General features: G+C 39.2%; 1 protein-coding gene across 4 annotated transcripts in view; it reads right to left on the bottom strand.

The window, feature by feature from the left end:
• The window catches only part of Mid1 (midline 1), a 228,569-nt gene that overhangs the window by 117,950 nt on the left and 87,565 nt on the right, over positions 1 to 23,054 (bottom strand). Inside the window, exon 1 of one of the 4 annotated variants that reach the window (XM_051174857.1) lies at positions 13,416 to 13,552. The exons of the other annotated variants lie outside the window; for them this stretch is intronic. The gene's annotated coding sequence lies outside the window, so the exon portion shown is untranslated. Of the gene's footprint in view, positions 1 to 13,415; positions 13,553 to 23,054 lie in introns of those variants that run through there. 4 annotated transcript variants of the gene reach the window in all.

The raw sequence follows: 23,054 nt of genomic DNA, 5'->3' as shown, positions 1-23,054 counted from the left end.
CTTCACAGTGGAAAGCAAACAAATGGAGGTTTTGCTGGATAAAATACTGATGTGGATGTTTACCTACTTCTTTCATTTTCAGGTCTGGTCCTCTCCTGAGTATCATTGCAGTTGCCATTATCCTCTAGTTGCTCTCTCTCTCTCTCTCTCTCTCTCTCTCTCTCTCTCTCTCTCTCTGTCTCTGTGTGTGTGTGTGTCTCTCTCTCTCACCGGTGCTGACTACTTCCTGTCCATCAAAACCTTGTGTCCTTTCTAGAAGGTAAACAAGTGTGCACATTCATTTCATAGTTACGTTCCATAGAAGTGATTTCTAGGCTTGAATCTCAAAGCACAATCTTTTACTTTGGAGTTGACAATCCTCAGCTTCTTGTTCTGTTACTGTTTCAGCCACAGAATGCAACTCTCATGGGACATAGTAACTTCCTTTTCCCAACCTGTCTTTTCTACAGGTGTCTCCTAAAGTGCTTTATTTGCCATCTTCAAGAGTGAGAAATCTTCCACATTTCAATTCCTTTCTCTCTGGAGAAGACAGAGTAATGGCCTCAATGTTGAATATAAACTACATCTTTGGACCTGGGTGTAATGTAGGTAACAGGAGAAAAGAGAAATTAAAGTTGCAGATATAATTAAGGCTTGTAAACAGCTGATTTAGCAATTAAGAAAGTAACTAGGATTGTTCAAGAGAATCAGAATCACTTCTTTAAATTGGAGGACTGAGACAGAAGAATCAAAATCAGAGTGACGTGGTGTGTAAAGAAGGCTAGAAACAACATGGCTGCTTTGAGCATAAAGGACAAGGCCATAAGCGTAGGAATACCTTTAACCTCTAGAAGTTGGTGATGGAAGAATGCAAATGGATGATACCCCACAGCCTCCAGAAGGAAGCAGAACTCTGTGGATATTTTCATAAATAGGAAATTTATGTGTGATGTCAGACATCTAAAACTATAAGATAATGGATTTGGGTTTGTTACAATATAATATAGCACCTGCAGAAACAAATACATTCTCCCTTCCCAATATGCATTCATTTGTCATAGCTCCATGCTGATCCAGACTCATTTTGCTACATTTTCAGAACACTGTCTTTTCCTCCATAAATAAAACTAACCCTCTTAATGTGATTTCCCTTTCTAAATTTTATTTTTACTTACATGCATGCATGTGTCCATGTGTAGGTTTATATACCTCAGTTAAAAAACCCTCAGAGGCCAGAAGAGGATATTGAAGCCTATGGAACTGAAATTATAAGCTACTTTAAACTGCCTGACTTGGTGCTGGGAACCAAACTTTGGTCCTCTAGAAGAACAAGTGTTCTTAACCACTGAGTTACCTCTCCAGTTACAAAGGTGATTTACCTCTGATCTTTCCTCTTTGAGTTTACTGCTTGTAACTGTTCCCTGGACTACCGCTTTTTCATATCACTTCTCTTCATAGTATAAAACAGAGGAGTTCTCATGTTGCCCACACTGTGAATCCTGCCTGGCATTTCATCTCCATTTTCAAAGCCTTGACCAATTTCTCCAAACTACATCTTCAACTTTACTACTCTTCACTTTCTAAGTCATAAGCCCAAGAAATGAGATCATGTTTCACTCTTTGCAATTGGCTTTTCTTTTTCTTCCTACACCAAACATTTTCCTTGGAGATCTTTTGATTTCAGGTTAACTTTTCTGTCTCTATTGGGTGGGGGGATGTTAGATGAGAATGGAACCTTCCAGAGACCTAGAGGCCTGGCCACTGTTGTATTTGGCAACTTCGTATCAAATAAGGAAGAACTGTTCAAAACCACATCTGTAAACAGTGTGACATGTGCTAAATGTTTATACTTAACAGTTACAAAGTAACCCTTTAAGCTGAAAAACACAAAGTGACATAATTACCCTACTTAACAAATCACTAAAATATTTATTGAAAACTATTCTTTCCTCCTTCACAACAGGTTAGCAAGGCCCCAAGTTTAGTATGGGACTTGATTCTCTCAATATATTCTAAGTCACTCAGGGCTAATCTTGGTATGCAAGAACACACACATGCACACGCACACGCGCACAAGTGTGCACACACATGCGCGTATGTTTCCTATGAAGAAAGTATTTATAGTTTCAAATGTATGGATGTGTGTCTTGAACTGAATGCAAGAGTTCACACCTCATAGAGTCAAGGAAATGAATTAATAAAGGGATAATAAGCTAGTGGGGAGGGCTGAAAGGGTAACAGAATCTTGGCACAGGGTGCTGGTTAAGGTGATCTAGCTGGTCAGCTAACTGAGAAGGAGGCCACTTCCCTACGCCATGTAGGTTCCAAGTCTCTTCATCCTAAGGTATTTTTTTATTGAAAAAAGCATTCATTCCAGGAGAACTTTCTTGGGATGGGGTATTGTTTTTGTCTATGGCATAGCCTATGGGAAGAAAATGGAAGGAGAAAATTTCCAAGGCAAGAGGTATGGCACAGAGACCTCAACTCCAGGATTTGGCTTTAGAAAAGATTTGTGGAGAAACTCAGGACAGGTACTCTTAAGGAACAACCATGGCGTTGGAGTTCCTGCAGGCAAGATCCTTGACCCCCAAATCCGGGCCCTGCCAAAGAACGAGGTCTCAGCCGGAGAGCGCCAGTTTCCAGTGAGATCCCACTACCCTGCAAAACCTTCTCAAGTTCCAGCCCAGCCCTCGTCCTCTTCTGCCGGCTATTGGCCAGAGGTGAGTCTGGGCCCAATCGGGGCTGCCTGTCCCCTTCAACCTCTTTCCCCCTCCCCCGCCTGAACTCCCTGGATTGGCCCCTGATCCTGCTGCTCCTGTCTCCGGTCCCCTTTGAGAGCACCCTTGGAGCTCTGATACACCCCCCACCCATCCCAACCTCCAGCCTACCCCCCCACCCTGTGCCCTACCCCACCTACGGTCCTGCCGCTCTGGTTGAGCACTGGGACAGAGGGTGGAGCCAACAGTCCACCCTACTTCGAGACCTCTCGGAGCAACTCCGAACAAAGGAGACCTGACTATCCACGTGGGACCACCTGTAATTTCCACCGGCTTGGTCCCTGACTCTGCCTCCAGTCCTCTGCTGGAGTCCCAGGCCCCTCCCAGAGATCCGCCTATCTCTGCGGGTCCACTTGGAGTTCCTGCAGGCAAGATCCTTGACCCCCAAATCCGGGCCCTGCCAAAGAACGAGGTCTCAGCTGGAGAGCGCCAGTTTCCAGTGAGATCCCACTACCCTGCAAAACTTCTCAAGTTCCAGTCCAGCCCCTCGTCCTCTTCTCCCGGCTATTGGCCAGAGAGAAGCCTCCTAGAGAGCTTGGACCACACAGAGATACAGACATTGAATCTTTGATCCACATAAGCCCATCTGGGAAGGACCATAGAGAGAGGGAAGAGACACCACCAACACCTACAGGAAGAAGCTATGGGAAGAAGGCAATACAAGAGAACACCTAACAACAGAAAGACAAACATGACACCACCAGAATCTAGGGAATCTACACCAACTAGAATGGAACACAACAACAAAGCAGAGGAAGCAGAAGGGTATGACTTAAAAGGGGATCACCAAACAAAAAAAAAGAGAAGCCCCAAGGGACAAAAAGAAAAAAACCCAAAAAAAAAAAGGGGAAAAAAACAAAAAAAAGGAGGGAAGAAATGCACATTCTCCACAAGAACACCAGGGAAAAACAAAAAACCAAAAAACCGAGGGAGCGGGCAGGGCAACAAATCAAAAAAAACAAAAAAAGAAAAAAAAACAACAACGGAGGGAAGGGAGGAAGGAAAGAAGAGGGCAGGAAAGGCAAACACACCCCCCGCACCCACCCACACAAACCCAAACGAAAGGGGGGGGGGGAGCCCCCCCCCCAGGCGACAAAACAAAAAAAAAAAATTCCCCCCCCCAAACAAACCCCAAATCCCACACATCCTTAACACACAATATCCAGGAAATGTGGGACACCATGAAAAGGCCAAACCTAAGAATAATAGGCATAGAGGAAGGTGAGGAAGCCCAGCTCAAAGGTGCTGAAAACATATTCAACAAAATCATCGAGGAAAACTTTCCAAATCTGAAGAAGGACATGCCCATGAAAGTACAAGAAGCATACCGAACCCCAAATAGGCTGGACCAAAGAAAAAAGACCCCTCGACATATAATAATCAAAACACCTAGCATACAGAATAAAGAAAAAATATTAAGAGCAGCGAAGGAAAAAGGACAGGTAACATATAAAGGCAGACCTATCAAAATTACACCTGACTTCTCCATGGAAACCCTCAAGGCCAGAACGTCCTGGATAGATGTTCTAAAAGTATTAAGAGAACACGGATGCCAGCCTAGGCTACTATATCCAGCAAAACTCTCAGTCAATATAGATGGAGAGAACAAGATATTCAATGACAAAACCAGATTTTCCCAATATGTATCTACAAATCCAGCCCTACAGAAAGTATTGGAAGGAAAATTCCAACCCAAGGAAGGTAACTACGCCCACAAAAATGTAGGCAACAGATAATCCAACTACACCAGAAACCTAGGGTGAAGCAGAACAAATATATTCACAATACCACTGCCAACAACAAACCTAAATCAAACAACCATCAACAATCAATGGTCCTTACTCACCCTCAACATTAATGGTCTTAACTCACCTATAAAAAGACACAGATTAACAGAATGGATACGAAGACAGAATCCATCCTTCTGCTGCATACAAGAAACACATCTTAGCTTCAAAGATAGACATTACCTCAGGGTAAAGGGTTGGGAAAAGATTTTCCAATCAAATGGAAATAAGAAGCAAGCAGGCGTAGCTATCCTAATATCTAACAAACTAGACTTCAAACCAAAACTAGTCAAAAGAGATGAAGATGGTCATTTCATATTCATCTCAGGAGAAATCCATCAACACAAAGTCTCAATTCTGAACATCTATGCCCCTAATACAAAGCCACCCACATTCGTAAAAGAAACACTACTAAAACTCAAAGCTCATATTAAACCTCACACACTTATAGTGGGAGACTTCAATACACCACTCTCAACACTAGACAGGACCACAAATCAGAAACTCAACAAAGAAACAAAAGAATTAACAGAAGTTATGTCTCAACTGGGGCTAACAGACATTTATAGAACATTCCATCCAAAGACAAAAGAATATACCTTCTTCTCTGCTCCACATGGAACCTTCTCTAAAATCGACCACATACTAGGAGACATAACAAACCTCAACAGATACAAGAGAATAGAAATAGTCCCCTGTATCTTATCGGACCACCATGCTTTAAAATTGGAATTCAACAACAATACAAATAGCAGAAAACCTGCAAACTCATGGAAACTTAACAATGTGCAATTGCACCACTCCTGGGTCAAAGAAGAAATAAAGAAAGAAATTAAAGACTTTCTAATATTCAACGAGAATGAGGATACAACATACCCGAACTTATGGGACACCTTGAAAGCAGTGCTACGAGGGAAGTTCATTGCACTAAGTGTCCATATGAAGAAAACAGAGGATAGTCACATAAATGAATTAACAGCGCAACTGAAAACCTTAGAACAGAGAGAAGCGAATTCACCTCGCAGGAGCAGACGCCAGGAAATAATCAACTTGAGGGCTGAAATCAACAAAATAGAAACCAGGAAAACAATACAAAAAATCAATGCAACAAAGAGTTGGTTTTTTGAGAAAATCAACAAGATTGATAAACCTTTATCCAAATTAACGAAAAAGCAGAGACAGAACATGCAAATTAACAAAATCAGAAATGAAATGGGGAACATAACAACAGACACAGAGGAAATCCAGACAATTTTCAGGTCATACTTCGAAAATCTGTATTCCACAAAAATTGAAAATTCAAAGGAAATGGACAAGTTTCTGGATAACTATCACTTACCAAAATTAAATCAAGAACAGACAAACAACTTAAATAGACCTATAACCCGAAATGAAATAGAAGCAGTCATCGAAAGCCTTCCAACGAAAAAAAGTCCAGGGCCAGATGGATTCAGTGCAGAATTCTACCAGACATTCAAGGAAGAACTAATACCACTACTCCTCAAACTGTTCCACAAGATAGAAACAGAAGGTTTATTGCCAATCTCTTTTATGAGGCCACAATAACTTTGGTACCCAAACCTCACAAAGACACAACTAAGAAAGAAAACTACAGACCAATATCCCTGATGAACATCGATGCAAAAATACTCAATAAAATAATGGCAAACCGAATTCAAAAATACATCAGAGAAATCATCCACCATGATCAAGTAGGCTTCATACCTGGATTGCAGGGATGGTTTAACATACGAAAATCTATCAACGTGATCCACCATATAAACAAACTGAAAAAGAAAAACCATATGATTATCTCCCTAGATGCAGAAAAAGCCTTCGATAAAATTCAACACCCTTTCATGATAAAGGTATTAGAGAGGTCAGGGATAACAGGAACATACCTAAACATAATAAGAGCAATATACAGCAAACCAACTGCCAACATCAAACTGAATGGAGAGAAACTTAAGCCAATTCCTCTAAAATCAGGAACAAGACAAGGCTGTCCTCTCTCTCCATATCTCTTCAATATCGTACTAGAAGTTCTAGCTAATGCTATAAGACAACAAAAGGAGATCAAGGGCATCCAAATTGGAAAGGAAGAAGTCAAACTGTCTCTATTTGCAGATGATATGATAGTTTACATAAGCGACCCAATAAACTCTACCAGGGAACTCCTACAGCTGATAAACACCTTCAGCAAACTAGCAGGATACAAGATAAACTCAAAAAAATCAGTAGCCCTATTTTTTTCAGACGACAAAGAGGCAGAGAAAGAAATCAGAGAAACATCACCCTTTACAATAGCCACAAGCAACATAAAGTATCTTGGTGTAACGCTTACCAAACAAGTAAAAGATCTATATAATAAGAACTTTGTGACTCTAAAGAAAGAAATTAAAGAAGATACCAGAAAATGGAAAGACCTCCCATGCTCTTGGATAGGTAGGATAAACATAGTAAAAATGGCAATCTTACCAAAAGCAATCTACAGATTCAATGCAATCCCCATTAAAATCCCACCACAATTCTTCACCGACCTTGAAAGGATAATAATTAACTTTATATGGAAAAACAAAAGACCCAGGATAGCCAAAACAACCCTATACAATAAAAGAACATCAGGAGGCATCACCATTCCTGACTTTAAGCTCTACTACAGAGCTATAGTTCTGAAAACAGCCTGGTATTGGCATAAAAATAGACAGGTAGACCAATGGAATTGAATTGAAAATCCTGATATTAATCCACGCACCTATGAACACCTGATTTTCGACAAAACAGCTAAAATGATACAATGGGGCAAAGACAGCATCTTCAACAAATGGTGCTGGCACAATTGGATGAGGGTGTGTAGAAGACTGCAGATAGACCCATGTCTGTCGCCATGCACAAAACTCAAGTCCAAATGGATCAAAGACCTCAACATCAATCCAGCCACATTGAACCTCTTAGAAGAGAAAGTAGGAGGTACCCTTGAACAAATTGGTATAGGAGACCACTTCTTGAACATAACTCCAGGGGCACAGACACTGAAAGAAACAATTAATAAATGGGACCTCATCAAACTTAGAAGCTTCTGTAAGGCAAAGGACACAGTTGACAAGACCAAACGGCAGCCCACTGACTGGGAAAAGATTTTCACTAATCCTATATCCGACAAAGGGCTGATCTCCAAAATATACAAAGAACTCAAGAAACTAGTCAACAAAACACCAAATAACCCTATTAAAAAATGGGGTACAGAACTGAAGAAAGAATTCTCAATGGAGGAAATCAAAAAGGCTGAAAGACACTTAAGAAAATGCTCCACATCCTTAGCTATCAGGGAAATGCAAATCAAAACAACTTTGAGATACCATCTTACCCCTGCCAGAATGGCTAAAATTAGAAACACCAGTGATGACTTATGTTGGAGAGGATGTGGAGAAAGTGGAACACTCCTCCACTGCTGGTGGGAGTGCAAACTCATACAGCCACTTTGGAGATCAGTATGGCGGTTCCTCAGGAAAATGGGAATTAGTTTACCACAGGACCCGGCAATCCCCCTCTTAGGCATATACCCAAAGGATTCACATCAATGCAACAAAGACATCTGTTCAACTATGTTCATAGCAGCACTATTTGTAATAGCAAGAACCTGGAAGCAACCTAGATGCCCTTCAATTGAAGAATGGTTAATGAAGATGTGGCACATCTACACAATGGAATACTACTCTGCAGAAAAAAATAATGGTATCTTGAAATTCGCAGGCAAGTGGATGGCACTTGAAGAAACCATCCTGAATGAGGTAACCCAGTCACAAAAAGAGGAACACAGTATGTACTCACTCATATATGGATTTTAGACCTAGATCAAATGATCACCAGCCTATAATTCACATCACCAGAGGAACTAGGATACAAGTTGTATTCTAAGAGATTCATATAAAGTCCCTCACAGAACTGGGAAGGGACAAGTCCCCCAGACCTCAGGTATAGTGGGGGAGGACAGCTAATGGAGAGAGAAGTAGGAGAAAATGAGAGGGAGGAGAGGAAGGCATGTGCGACTAGGAGGATTGAGCCTGGTTAGGAATGGAAAATAGGAAAGAGAGAGAGAGACAGAGACAGAGAGAGAGAACATAAAAGAGGGAGCCAATATTGGTTTGAAGATAAAGTTGAACACAAAGAAAGGTCGAAGGAACTACAAGACTGCTCCCAACTAACAATCTCAGCCCCCGTGGAAAGGCTATCATAAATGCCCCTTCCCGGAGAGTGAGATCAACAACTAACTTCTCCATGGAGTCCTCAACTAATGCCTGTTGAAAACAGGAGCAAACACCCATACATAAACACTGAGTCAAACTAGAACCCAGAAGCAGATGGAGAGGACAAGACCATGCGGTAGAAGTACATAGAGACAGCTTACCTGAACAAGGAGGAGCTAAGGGCCACTAGACTGATAGCTGGGAAGCCAACAGGGGTCTGACTCGGACTCCCTGAATATGGGTCTCAGCCAGAAGGTCTGAGCAGTCTAAGAGACCTCAGACAGTGGAGCCAGGATGTATCCCTGGTGCACAAAAGGACTTTGCAAACATATCCCCCATGGAGGGATAACTGCCTTATTCTAGAGATAGGAGAAAAGCCCTAGTCCCTACTTCACAGGACCTGTCAGATCTACATGACCCCAACTGGATGGCATTCCCCTACATATTGTATTGTGGTGGGGGGTTGGGAGGGGAGGGTGTTTAGAGTGCATGGGAGAGGGTAGAGAGGGCAAAAGGGAGGGAAGGAGGGAGGGAGGGCTTGGGGGGAGGGAGGGAGGGAGGGAGAGGGAACTGGGATCGACATGTAAAATAATAAAAAATAAAAAAAAAAAAAAAAAAAAAACGCTTTGACTCCAAAATTTAAAAGAAAAAAAAATAGTAGAAAAAAAATTTTTTTTTTTTTTTACCAAAAAAAAAAAAAAAAGAAATCATCCTAACATAAAAACTTTTAACACCCCCAAACCCCACAAACAAACCAACACACCACCCCACATCCCAAAAAACAAAACAACACAACCACCCCCACACAAACCAACACAACAAACTCCTCCTACAACCCCAACACCACCCCCCCCCCCCCCAACAACAACTCGAAAAAAAAAAAAAACCAACACCCAAAAATTTAAAAATTATTTTTTATTTTTTATAAAATTATATTTTTATTTAAAATTTAAAAATAATATTATATATAAAAAAAAAAAAAAAAAAAAAAAAAAAAAAAAAAAAAAAAGGAACAACCATGGCATTTTGCCTATTATATTCATCTTTTTTGAAACTGCCCTTTACAGTAAAAGTCAAAAAGCATTATATTGACCGAAGAAGATTATACAGACAAAATATATACACTCCTGGGCTGGAGAGATGGCTCACTGGTTAGGAGCACTGACTGCTCTTCCAGAGGTCCTAAGTTCAATTCCCAGCAACCACATAGTGGCTCTCAACCACCTGAATTGAGATCCGGTGCCCTATTCTGGCCAGCAGGGACACACGCAGGCAGAACACTGTATAAATAATAAATAAATTAAATAATTTTTAAAAATGTAAGCTCCAAGGCTTAAATCCCTTGACATCAAATTGCTCTGCATGCAGCTCATGATACAATTTAACAATGGTAGTCTGGGAAGCCTCTCAGGATCTCTACTTTGACAAAGTTAATATAACCTAGTCCTTGAGGAAACAGCCAGTGTCACAGTGAAGACAGCATTTGTTACAAGGTGTAACTCGGTAGGCAAGCATTCTGGCTTTACTTTCCTGTTCAAGAGTTGGACTGAGTGTGCTGTGAAGATGGCTCAGTGTGTAAAAGAACCTAACTGCCAAACTTGAAACCCCGACTCTGATACTCAGAACATGCGTGGTTAAAGAGAACTTACTTGTCAGTGCCCATGGAGATGGCTGCACTCAATCTTGGCACAAGGACAGAGTTCAAAACTGTCCTCAGCAAGTCATAAGACTTAAATGTCAAAGGTGTGGCTACAGTAGGATGTTTGACTGTCTTATTCTAAAAAACAACAGGCCAGAATCTGAGGTGTGGCTGGCTACTCCTGACCTTAAGGCTAGGGAACAAGAAGGTGAAGCTCAGGTATGGTTACTGAACCCTTAGAATAAGCAAAGAAGAAAAGTCTGTTTGTTCCATATACATGATACCGTGTTCCCCCTTTTTCTCCTTTTTGAATAAGGTATGGAAGAGTGGTGAAAAATAGACTTGTGGCATTTCCGTATTGACTGATCTGCCCTCCTGACTTTTATTCTGTGTTTCTGTCTTTTCTTTATTTCCTATCCATACTCCCCCACTCAGGAGCGAACTTGGGGCCGCTCCGCTAGTTCCTATTGCAGCCCCACAAAGACAGCATCTGACACTGACTCTCACAAGTTTTTCTGTAACTTTTACAGATATGACAGAGCATGAATGTGTGGGTTTATACACACAAACACACACACACACACACACACACACACACACACACACACACACACACCACCCTTCAGGCAAGCACATAAACATGCACAAATAAATAAACATCACCTTCAATTCTAATTTTAACAAAGAACCAGATTAAGATTTGTCTATCTCCAGAGAAGGTGTGTTCTTTACCCACCTACCAATATGCTGTGTCATGTTTGCCCACTGCATGGAACATAATTGTTATTCTCATTTAGAACATGGAAAGAATATCTTACATGCAACACATGAGTAATTACATTTCAGTCTCTCACTGAACACCTCTGAATAATCGTCACAATAAGGCAAATTAATGGGGTGCTGGATCAATGAATAAACTGGAAAAACCAATTTTGCCTTACTTGTGATTGTCAGTACCAGATGTTTCCCATCCACTCCCCATATGTGGAGAACCACAGTACTTCTTGTGGTTCTTATCCAAATATCCTTTAGACTATGAAAACTAGTATTTATGTTTACCAAAATACAACCCAGGTAAGAAAAATTTTAACACAGTGGTTTTCAACCTTTCTAATGCTGTGACCCTTTAATATAGTTCCTCATGCTCTGGTGACCCCCAACCAAAAAAGTATTTCTGTTTCTACATCAAACCAGTAATTTTACTACTGTTATGAATTATAATGTAAATATTTTTGGAGATAGAAGGCTATCAAATGGGTCTTGACTGACGGGTTGAAAACCACTTCTTTAACACAACAAAAAGCTATACCAAGTCCCCTAAAATTGGTTTCACAAAAGTTAGCTCCTAAAAGAATTGTGAGCAACAATTATCACTGAAAATGTCACAAATAAATTGTACTATTTGTTTCAGAAACATGTTCCACAACAAAAGGGTGCACCTAAAAGTTAGTTGACTTACTGATGCTAGAGCTTTGGATATGGCATCATTCTTAGTATAGAACTATAGGTGCGGTACATTTGAAGGACACAGAATGGTATTTCTAGCATTGGTCAGCAGAATCTAGACTCTGAAAGGTTCAAACAAATGATAGGAAATACAGAATCAACCCAAGCTTGTGAGAGTTCAACAGGCTGAGCTCAGAAGGAGCCTGCTTTCATCCATAGGACTGAAGCCAGGGAAGTATATAAATATAACTTCAGGAAAATCTGGATCCTTTAAGCAAGGTGAACTCACTACAGATACAAATTTTAAATGACATAATATAAGCATGCAACAACTGCATATTCAACATTTGCATAATCAACTATGTAGCTTAGTACTTAATGTTCAGTTATAAAAGACACCAAATCAACATACTACCTAAAGGCTACTTTAGTGATTATTACTCTCTTAGGGAATCCAAAAAGGGACAATAAAACAGGGTTTTGTGGGGAGAGATTTCCCTTGGATTTAAAGCCATTTTGCAAGGCAGGGAATGGGATTTACCATAGTCAGCAATTTCACACTGTTGTTATGATAGAGAACAGTATACAGCAAAATAGATTTTTCAATATAAACACTGCATTGAGTAAGAACCTGTTGGAAAATAGTGATGCAGTAACATTCTACAAATAATGAACATTACAATTACAGTATCACCATATGTAACCCTCAAGTATCAGCACATTCAAATTCATTTAGTTGGCAACAGACAAGTATGAATTTCTGCCAAACAAATTGGAGGGGTCCAGGGAGACTGGACTGACTGAAACAAAAGTGACCATCAGATAAGCAACAAGATGCTAGTCTTGACTTTTCACACAATCAATTAGTACATTTTGAACTATTTATAATTTCTTCTTTGTTCTTTTTTTAGGACAAATCAGGTTGCAATTGAAATTTTGCCTGACATGCAAACCAGGGAAGATGTAATGTCACTAAACACTCACCTGGTGGAATTCATGCAAATCAAATCAAACTATTAAGCAGCCCTTTTTCTGTACTTTCACATCTGCCTGTACCACATGTACTTTTAGTAATTGGATCTGTAGGACATTCTTTAAAATAATCACACACTTGCCTGACCATGCAACCTGATTAATAATGAATGAACATTCCTGAAAAAGAATCATTTGGAAGCCCGGCAGATGTCTGTGGGGATATGGAGGTTTTAATGTTCAAAATTAAGGGGAAATGGGAGCTGGGTCACACAGTCTGGTTATTTTAATTGAAACCCAGTCTTCCAAAATTACTTAACAGAATGCTTAAGTACTCCTGGAAGTTCATCTACACACATAGGCAAGCAAAAGAGACTTGTGGCAATGGAAAAGAGCACACCCGGTTTCACTGTCTTAACGTAAAGAAAACCACTAGAAAGCCTCAGTCATGCAATGCATTCCTAAAAGCATGGTGAACAGGCTGCAAACAGAAACTCCTATACTGGTACTTAAGAGTTCTTTGAGCACCTCGCAAGGCTGTGACAAACAGATCCCCTTGAATACCCACCAACGAACTGCATACTAGTTCTTTTTGAAGAAACATCGCTGTAGGTAGAGGATGGGGTTCCACAAAATAATAGACAAGCCACTGAGACCAAGTAGTGGGTGGCAGGCAGAGCTGGAGCAGTCCTGTGTGTGTCTGTGAGAGAGTCGACAGTGAAACACAACAGGAAAATCGGTCCAACAATTCCAGGAAGGCCAGCTCCACCTCATCCACTCTGCCAGGGTTGCCTGAGTTGAAGAATCAACTGCCTTTTCCATGGCCCCCACCACTGTGACTTCCCTGTCCCCTAGTCCAGTCAGTGTTCAGCTGAAATAAAATTAAAAGGCAGCTCAGGTCAGGCTAACTAACACCCACTGCCTGGCCCAGAAGCATGATGACTTGGCACTGAGCTCGGTACTCTCTCTGCTTATAGGGACCAACAGAGACTGGATGATGTCTGAAGCCAGAGGCAGAACATCGGCTTTCCATGCTGCTATCAGGAACTAACCTTCCAAATTTGCAGGGTCAGAAATTGACACTTCCCACACCTTGAGTCCTTTTAACACCCTACTGAGCATGTTACTTTACCTGCTCTGAATGATGGTTTCTTTGTTTTTTTTTTTTTTTTTTTTTAAATAAAATGATCATTATTTTGTTTCTTTAGTCTCACAATTCAAATTTAATTTCTGAAAGAAGTTAGCTTTCAATTTCCATTAGGAGGAAAAATTCCTTGTACAGATATAGTGAGTCATTCATATTTTCTTCCTAAAACACCTTTACATTACAATCGATTATCTTAATATACAAGTGCATGAGTTACACACACACACACACACACACATGTATATCAATTATACATGCACACATGTGCAAATTATACACATCTATAACATACACATAACATCCTAAAGGAAACATTTGTCTAAACAGCCTTCTCTGGGTTCTCATGTGCAGTGGTTACAGAGCTCCCCCATTAAAGATATCAATACCTATGGATGCTCAAGTTTCTTATACAAAAGGACATGTTGTTTGTCTACATACATATCCTCTCACTTGTAATTAATTAAAATACCTAATACAATGCTAAGATAAATTATTTGGGAGAGGGTGACAAGAACAGCCTGAACATGTTCAGTATAGACAAAACATTTTTCGCATGTTTTGCATATGATCTGTGTTGAATCTATGAATGTAGAACTTACAGAAGGTTGATTCTGTATGCATATAGTATTATATTATATATGTCTAATACCATATGTATATACAGTCTACAAAAAGTCTGTATTTGTCTTGATACTTGATTTCATTCTCCAGAATTTGTCTCCAGAATCGCAACAAAAGGGTACAATGAGAATGGAAAGTAATCATTTAAAATATGATTATCTGAAGAAAGGGAAGTAGATTTTTTCCTAAGAGCAAAACGAAAATTTGTCCTGCACTGCAGTTATTTGAAGGATGTGGCTTATCATTATACAAGACAAGAAACTGCAACTAAAGGACTTCACCAGGAAAGTGTGAAAACAATCACGTATGATTCAGTTTATCCTGTAGACAGCTGGGCTCCACCAAAGGTATATAAGGAACATGCAAGATAAAGTGGAAGCAGGGGGCTCTCTCTGGTTTTACAGTGTGCAAGTTATAGCACTTCATGGTGAACCAGAACACACTTCATAGGACATAGAAATGCACAATTAGATACTCTGGGTTTATATTTTCGCAAATCATGATTTCATTTACCTATTAACAATAGAGGCATTAATCAGTTTTAAAATAGAGATAACTTCCTTAAGACATCCACCAAAGACACACATGTTTATTATTATCAAATATAAAGTTAAATAACATTTCATCAAAGATCTTTTTAAAATAGCTTTTATGAACATAACATTAAAGTTGTTAACATTTATGAGACAGATTTAACTTGTCTGTATTCTGGCACTGTGGTGGGAAATTCAGCTTGAATAGCTCAAGTTGAAACATCAGGAAATAAAACGTTTACTCCACCCATGAAAAGACAATGATAAACAACAACAAAGCATTGTGTAATCTTTCCAAGTTAATAACTTGTTGGCCTTTAGTTGGAATTAGTAACAATCAGAGGATCTCAAATATTTCATGTCTTGTATGTTTTAGTTCATTTTAAGAAACAAAGTATCCTGATTGTTCTCTTCTTCTTTTCCTTTAAAAACAAACAAACAAAAATACCTTGTCTTGCTTTGTAGTCAAGGCTGGTCTGTCATTTACAATCTTAATCCCTCAGTGTTCAAGCACTATGATCATAGGTGACTGTCACTAATCCCAGCTAAACCAATTTGGTTTAAAGGCAAATGAAACATATTTTATATTACACTGCAAATGATTGATGTTTCCTACTCTAGGCTTTTCTGGCTGTCATATAAGAATTTGGATCTGACAACAATGATAGGTTACCAAAAGAAAGAAGACAATGAGGATATGTCTCAACTTGTCTCATAGCAGGAGGTCTAAGATTGGATCTTGAGGTGAGTGAATCCACATCATGGTGGTGGCAGAAACCAAAGCTACTCATTTCTTTAAAACCACCCACAGATTAAAGGCTCATAATGCTGCCTTCCTTGAGTGCTTTTCCATGAATATGTATATTTGAGGAGGCATTTATACACATATTAATACAACTCTAAGTCTGTAAAATTATATATATGAATCAATATTTGTATATGCATATATAAGTATATATATGCATATATATATATTCACACACACAGACATACAAAAGCACCTTTTGAAAATTACTTGAACTTGTTAACAGATGTCATTCTCTATAAGTCCCTTAATTTGTTCATCCCCACTACATTACAGAAACACCTTTTTTCTGTGCAAATACAGAATCCTGTTGATAACAGTCATTTATCTAAAAGTATCACCTGGTTCAATCTATCAAAGGTTACTTTGAAATTAGTAAGATGGTATGGGTGATCAACTATTATCTTAAAGACACTTCAACCACTTTTTTACAGGTAGATTGAATCCTGGAAAACTCTTAACTACTTTAGGACACATTTTTTTTTTTTTTTTACTTTGCCTATATAATACTCCTCTAGGAAGCCCATTTCTTCTCATTTATACCCTAGGATGATCAGATTGTTCTCTGAACAATGGAAAGCTTAAAGTTGGTCAACAGCAAAAACAAATCCTCTTGTCATATTCACGAAGATAAAGAGGACTACAGAGTAACTGATTTCTATTGTATGAGCGGAAGAAGAAACTATCTAACATGATAAAGCCTTTCATACACAAAATTATTGCTTTTGTGGGCAGGTAAGATGGGCTCATCCAATAGGAGCACTTGTCAACTCTGATGACTTGAATTTGATCCCTGGCATCTATATGATAGAGAGAGCTGACTCCTGACCATCAGTGCCCAACCCCATCATGTGCACACACACACACACACACACACACACACACACACACACAGACACACACACACACACACACACGCGCACAGAGAGAGAGAGAGAGAGAGAGAGAGAGAGGAGAGAGAAATTATAAAACAGAAGAAAACTGCTTTCTTTGCCCCCTCAACTTCAAAGTTAGCCACACACAAAGTCCTCATACTCCCAATATACTGAAGTTACTTTGTGATCATAAAAAGTAAAGAAAACTAAGCTTCATCCGCAACTCCTGGTTAACTATTATGAACATTTCCTGTGATCGCTGAAGCCCTACAGTCAAAGGAGAGAGTCACACCCCCTGCCCCTTCCATTTTTAAGGCAACCAAAAGAGGAGTGATTCTTTTGTTCTCAATTGTTATTGTAAAGCCCCACATGAAAGACTGGGAACGATGGGAACATGGCAATGAAAAGAACAACAGCTCTGACGGATGAAAACAGGATATTAAGAACAGTATCAGCTGTGACTGTACAGAACAAAGGCAAGAGGGAAGCTTCTCAGAGAAATTCGAGCACAAACACTTTTGCTACATTGGAATGCCAATGGGTAAACTGTAGTTTGTCAAGGAAGCATGGATATTTACATCTGGGGCAATAAAAATGAGTTGCCATTAAAAGATACACATAAACATGCCCTCTAAAATATCATAAAATTAAAACTGTTTCCAAATCTCATCAAATCTCCCTCCCTTTAACCCATAGTCTACTTCCCCAAATTTCTAGATATATGTTTTATCCTATGTAAAATAAGTTGCTGGCTTTACCAAATAGTGGACAGTTACAGAAATTGAATTACTTTTCTAAAAGGGAAAAAAAGGATCAAGGCTATTTCTTCACTGTATATTCTTAACTTTGTGTGTATTTCTGTGTGTGTGTGTACCTGTGAGTGTGCAGCAGTGTATGTGACATGAGCATGTGATTATATGCATACATATGTGTGAGTGCATGTGGAAAACAGAGATCAATGTTAGATGTCTTATTCTGTTGTTTACTTTTCTTTCTTTCTTTCTCCCTTCCTTTCGTTCTTCCATTCTTTCTCTTTTTCTTTTTGGTAAATGTCTCTCACCAGACATGGAACTTACTGGTTCAGCTAGACTGGCTGGGCATTTAGCTCCAAAGATCCACCTGTCTTTACCTCCCTAGCACTGGGATTATAGATGTCTTTTTATGTGGTTTCTGGGGGATACAAACTCAGGTCATAATGCTTACACAGCAAAGACTTGACAACTCAGCCATCTCCTTGGCCTCCTAACTTAAACTTTAAACATACCCTTTTAGAATTCCCAGAGAAACCAAGTCATAAGCACTGTATTGGGAAACAATAAAAAAGAACTAATACAACATATAAGGTTTGTCAAATCCAAGTGGTGAAAATTCTCCAAAAGCTCTCAATGTGATGACTCGTTTAATAAGACATAATATAAATTCTTCTAGCTTATCAAACTTAACATATTATTCATTATTTTTATCACTACTGTCTCTAAGTTAAATGGGTTCTGAGAAGAAAGTAATATATTTTGCATGGAATTAGAAATGCCCATCTTTTTTCTCTGTCTAGATTCGGCTGCTTTTCTTTCCGTCTTTGTCCTTTCTATTTCAGAGGACTGATAAACTGTTTTGTCTCTGTTGTGCTCTCAGAAAACTTGGAGTTAAACCTTGAACTTAGAGGGCCTTAGTATACTTTTGAGCCAATACCATCAATGTGATACCATACAAAAGGATGATAATACTGAGTTCAAACATGGAGTCTGTCATTTCCATGCAAAGACAAATAAGGACGTGAAACACTATGTGTGTCATAGTCACAGACACTCCATATCTTAGACACAGTTTCCTTTTTTGTAAAATGACGATGAGAAAAATCTCACAGCTCCTTGCAGATCAAGTGGGGCTAAGTTTCAAAAGTGCCAGGCATGAATATCATTTTCCTGTCATGTGTCCCCTTTTGTCCTGAAATACCTCTTCACTAAATAATTTCATTATCTGTATTTATTTCTGTAGAAATCCTTTCAAGCGTTTTTGGGAAGCAGGAAGGATATTAATCCATTTAGTTGTCTCATAATGTTCATTGAATGTCTTATGTGAAGGGACAACATGAGACTAATAATGTAACTAACATTTCTTCTTTAAAATAATATATTTATTCATTTGTTTATTGTGTGTGTTTATGCCACCAGCAAAAGGTAGTCTCAGGAGGCTAGAAGCAGCTGTTGGGTCCCCTAGAACTGAAGTTACAGGCAAATGTGAACTTTCAGATATGGGCTCTGGGATTGAAATTCAGGTCTTCTGGAAAAGCGGCAAGTGTTCTTCACATCTCTCCGGCCTCTAAACTTACATTTCTTTTCTCAACAAGAATGACTAATGATAGTTTTTTATGAAAACAATCTTATATAATTCCTAGACTACAGTAGTACCCTGTATTCATTACCACTGTGTCTCCCACAAAAATCCTGAGGGTGCATTCTCTGCTTCACATTCAAAGTCACCTTGACCTCTGTGTATCACTGCTAGACCAGCGTTTCTCAACCTTCCTAATGCTTAACCCTTTAATACAATTCCTCATGTTGCGGTGACCCCAACCATAAAATTATTTTCATTACTACTTCATAACTGTAATTTTGCTGCTGTTGTGAATTGTAATGCAAATATCTGTGTTCTGGTGGTTTTAGGTGACCTCTGTGAAAGAGTCATTCAATCCCCAGAGGGGCCTCAACCCAAAGTCTGACAGCAGTTGTGTTAGAGGCATTACATGGAAGGAAACAAGAGACCCTGGAGTGGATGTTATACACCAGCCTTGTGAGAGCAGAGAACTCTCAGATTTTTTTTTCTGTTTATAAGCTAATCTGTCTACTTGAAGGTTACATGGATGCTGATAGAAAGCATCAGACTCTTGAATTACATATAAAGAGCAGTTAAAGCACAGCCAATGGGGTATCTTTCGTGGTCTTGTTTCACATTGTCTCCCAAGCCTTATCTAGTGTACCTGGTGCACACAGCTCAGCAACCCAAAGCATAAAAAATCTGAATCATATTTTGTGGACTTTCTGCTATATAGATATCTTTAAAAATAGCCTACAGATAATCACCCCACTCTCAAGAGTAAAATAATTTGAGCAATGTGTGGAAACCAACTAGTCAGCACACACAGTTTCTGTGGGTCCAACTAACAGTGGCAAATAGAAATCAGGTTACCAGTGGGCCTTCTAGCAGTTACAGTAGAGGCAGCTCGCATTGAATAACACTTAAGTCAAGGAAGATCAGAGGTAAAATAAATTTGCAAGGAAACACTGAGGTTTTCACCACCACCATCAAACTCACCATCACACCACCCATTAGAATAAAGCTGTAACAAGAAAACTAGCACAGATCAAGAAGGTCCTACTCATACGTACATTTTGCCCCAGATCATCAAAAGCTGCTTTAAAAAAAAAAGAAAGAAAGAAAAAGAAAGAAAGAAAAAAAGGAAGTACACCATGAGCTAAACATGAGCTAAAATAAACCTGAAAAATCAGCTCTCAATTATGTACCAAAGCAGTTAGAAGAGGAAAGAGGGCTGTGGAGAAGGCTAAGAGGGTGGGAACACTTGCTATGAGGAGAAGATATGAATTCAAATTCCTAGCATTCATATAAGAGCTACATTTGGTCATAAATGCTTGCTATCCCATGTTTGCAGTTGGAGACAAACAGATCCTTGGGGCTCGGTGGCAAGCAGGCCAGCCTAGCTGAAACAGCAAGCTTCAGGTATAGTGAGAACAAACAAGGTTGAAACTGATAGCTAGAGGAAGACACCTAAGACTTCCTCTGGCTTCTACATGCATGTGTATGTGCACACATAGCTACACACATAAAAATGTGAGAGAGTAAGCTGAATTTAACTAAAAATTTTAATTGTTAGCTTACTTATTTGGGAATAAAAAAGCAGATAAAAGTCAGTTTTATTATTCCACATGGATTTGGATTGGTTTTTGCTTGGGATTGTTTTTTTTGTCTTGCCACATGCCAGGAGCAGCTCTGGGCACTAGCAATATAGTGGTAAATGTGAGAACAAAGGTCTGCTCTTAGAGAACTTAGATTTTAATGAAGAAAATAGAAAGCAAATAGCTATGGAAAGTAATTATTTTAATGACTCATATGTAAAAAAAAGTTAAAGGGATAGAATAAAAAATGTTGACATTTGTATGTAGACTATTTTAGCAAAAGGGGTATTTCAACTCTTAGCTGGGTAGTCTTTCTTGACATTCTGTCTTTCCCCCTGCCAATAAACAAGGAAAAAACATCTTAACTTTAGATTTGATCAGACACATTCAAGGTGGTATGAATATAGACATATTTTAATTTTACTATAAAACTTTCCAGTATTTAGGCAGAGAGAGATAATTTCATCTCTTTGATCATTCAATGCTTAGTTTCAGATATCAAGTATTGATTTCTTTCTCAAGGTCACTAAAGCCCAGTCTTTACAATTTATTGTTTAACAAGGCAGGATGACCAGTTATTTGAAAACAGTAACCTCCTGATTTCTTTCAGCAATGTGATTTGACAGGATAACCCAGACATTCAGTGAACAAAGAAAGTAGAAAGCATGGTGTCTTGGGCTAGTTTGTCTTGGTAAAGGAAAGGGACTGCCTGTTAATGGTATGAAGAACAGAAATATACTTTTCACAGTTCTGAAGGATAAGCTGGGGAGTCCAAGATCAAGATGTGTGCAGTGAAGGACCCTATTTCTCTGTCTTCAAGATTGTTCCTTGAACCCTATGTCTTCCAGAGGAGAGGAATGATGCATTCTTAGACAGCAGAGGAGCACAAAAGGCCAAACACGCTGCTGTCAGCCCCACTTTGGAACACCTGAACACTTCTCAACACTAATGACTTGGGAATTAATTTTGAGCCTGTTAATTTTTGTGGACACATTCAAATCACACCATGTAATACTCAAAATGAGCTGGATGTGTGCTTGATCTTAGGATGAAAACTCCAAACTGAAAATAATGGTAGCTATGCAATTATGGTTATGGGGAACAGAAATGCAGGAAGTTAGGGGAGTACTAGAGGGAATGAATATCTGTGACCAGAGCCTCAGGATCAATGAATATCAAAGATGTGTTACAACTGGGACTTCCTGTTCTGTTACTATCTGATTGACAGTGGCGACAATGACAAATAGCATCTCCAAATAAAAACCCTCCCTAATTAGGCAAAATTGTAACCAAGCTTGGAGCGTGGATTTTGGAGATCATCTTAGTAAGAAGCAACCAAAAGAAATGAGGTAGCATAGGTACTCACTAAGGGAGGAGAAAAGAGTTGGCATTGCATCAACAGCTTAGGCCCACAGACTAATGGGGAAGGTTAAGAAACACTCCACTCCTCTTCCACACTGAAGCAAGTGACAAGGTTCATTTCTTTTTTTGGTGTGTATATATGTGTGATATGCAGGCATGTGTGTATATTTCTCTTTCTCACTCTGTCTCTCTGTCTCCGTCTCTCTCTCTCTATATATATATCTATATATCTATATACATACATACATATATATATACATATATATATATATATATAGTTCACCTGTGTGTGGGTACAAATATATGTGTAGGTGTGTGTACATGCATGTGCATGTATAAGCCAGATGCTGGTGTCAGATGTCTCCTAAATTACTCTCCACTTTGGTTATTGAGGCAGGGTCACTCCCTGAACACTAGTTCACCAATCTGCCATCTTAGTTAGTTAGCTAGGCCACATTGTTTCAGGAGGCCCCTGGCTCTGCCTCTCAAGTGCTGGAATGACAGGTGGCTAGTGAACTTGCTGGGTTTTATGTGGGTTTTGGGGTTCTCATGCTCTTAAGGCAAGAATTTTACTGACTGAGTCATCTTCCCAGCTCCTCCAAAAATAAGGATTAGGACAAGACACGATGCCTTTAAAAATAAAAAGTATTCTAAGAGTGATCTAGCCTCAATACAAAAAAGGTTCTGAACTAAAAGCCAATATTCAGACTGTTTTGTGGGGAGATGCAATACTTGTGTGAAAAATATTCTTTAAAAAAAAATCATAGGTCTGGGGATGTAGTTCAGGGGTATAGCATTAACCTGGCATGTATGAATTCCTGGTTTCTGTCCCAAGCACCACAAAAATAATTGTAATCCATGGAATCTATGAAGATTAATTCTGTAACACTTAGGATACTAATGTCTTTTAAAACATTCCTGTGGCAGACTCTGGTTTTTTTTTTTTCTGATAT

The sequence above is a fragment of the Phodopus roborovskii genome, unplaced genomic scaffold, assembly GCF_943737965.1.
Source record: "Phodopus roborovskii unplaced genomic scaffold, PHOROB, whole genome shotgun sequence".
In the NCBI taxonomy this organism is placed as follows: Eukaryota; Metazoa; Chordata; class Mammalia; order Rodentia; family Cricetidae; genus Phodopus; species Phodopus roborovskii.
The sequence above is the reverse complement of the archived record's forward strand: the minus strand, read 5'-3'. Positions and strand labels throughout refer to the sequence as shown.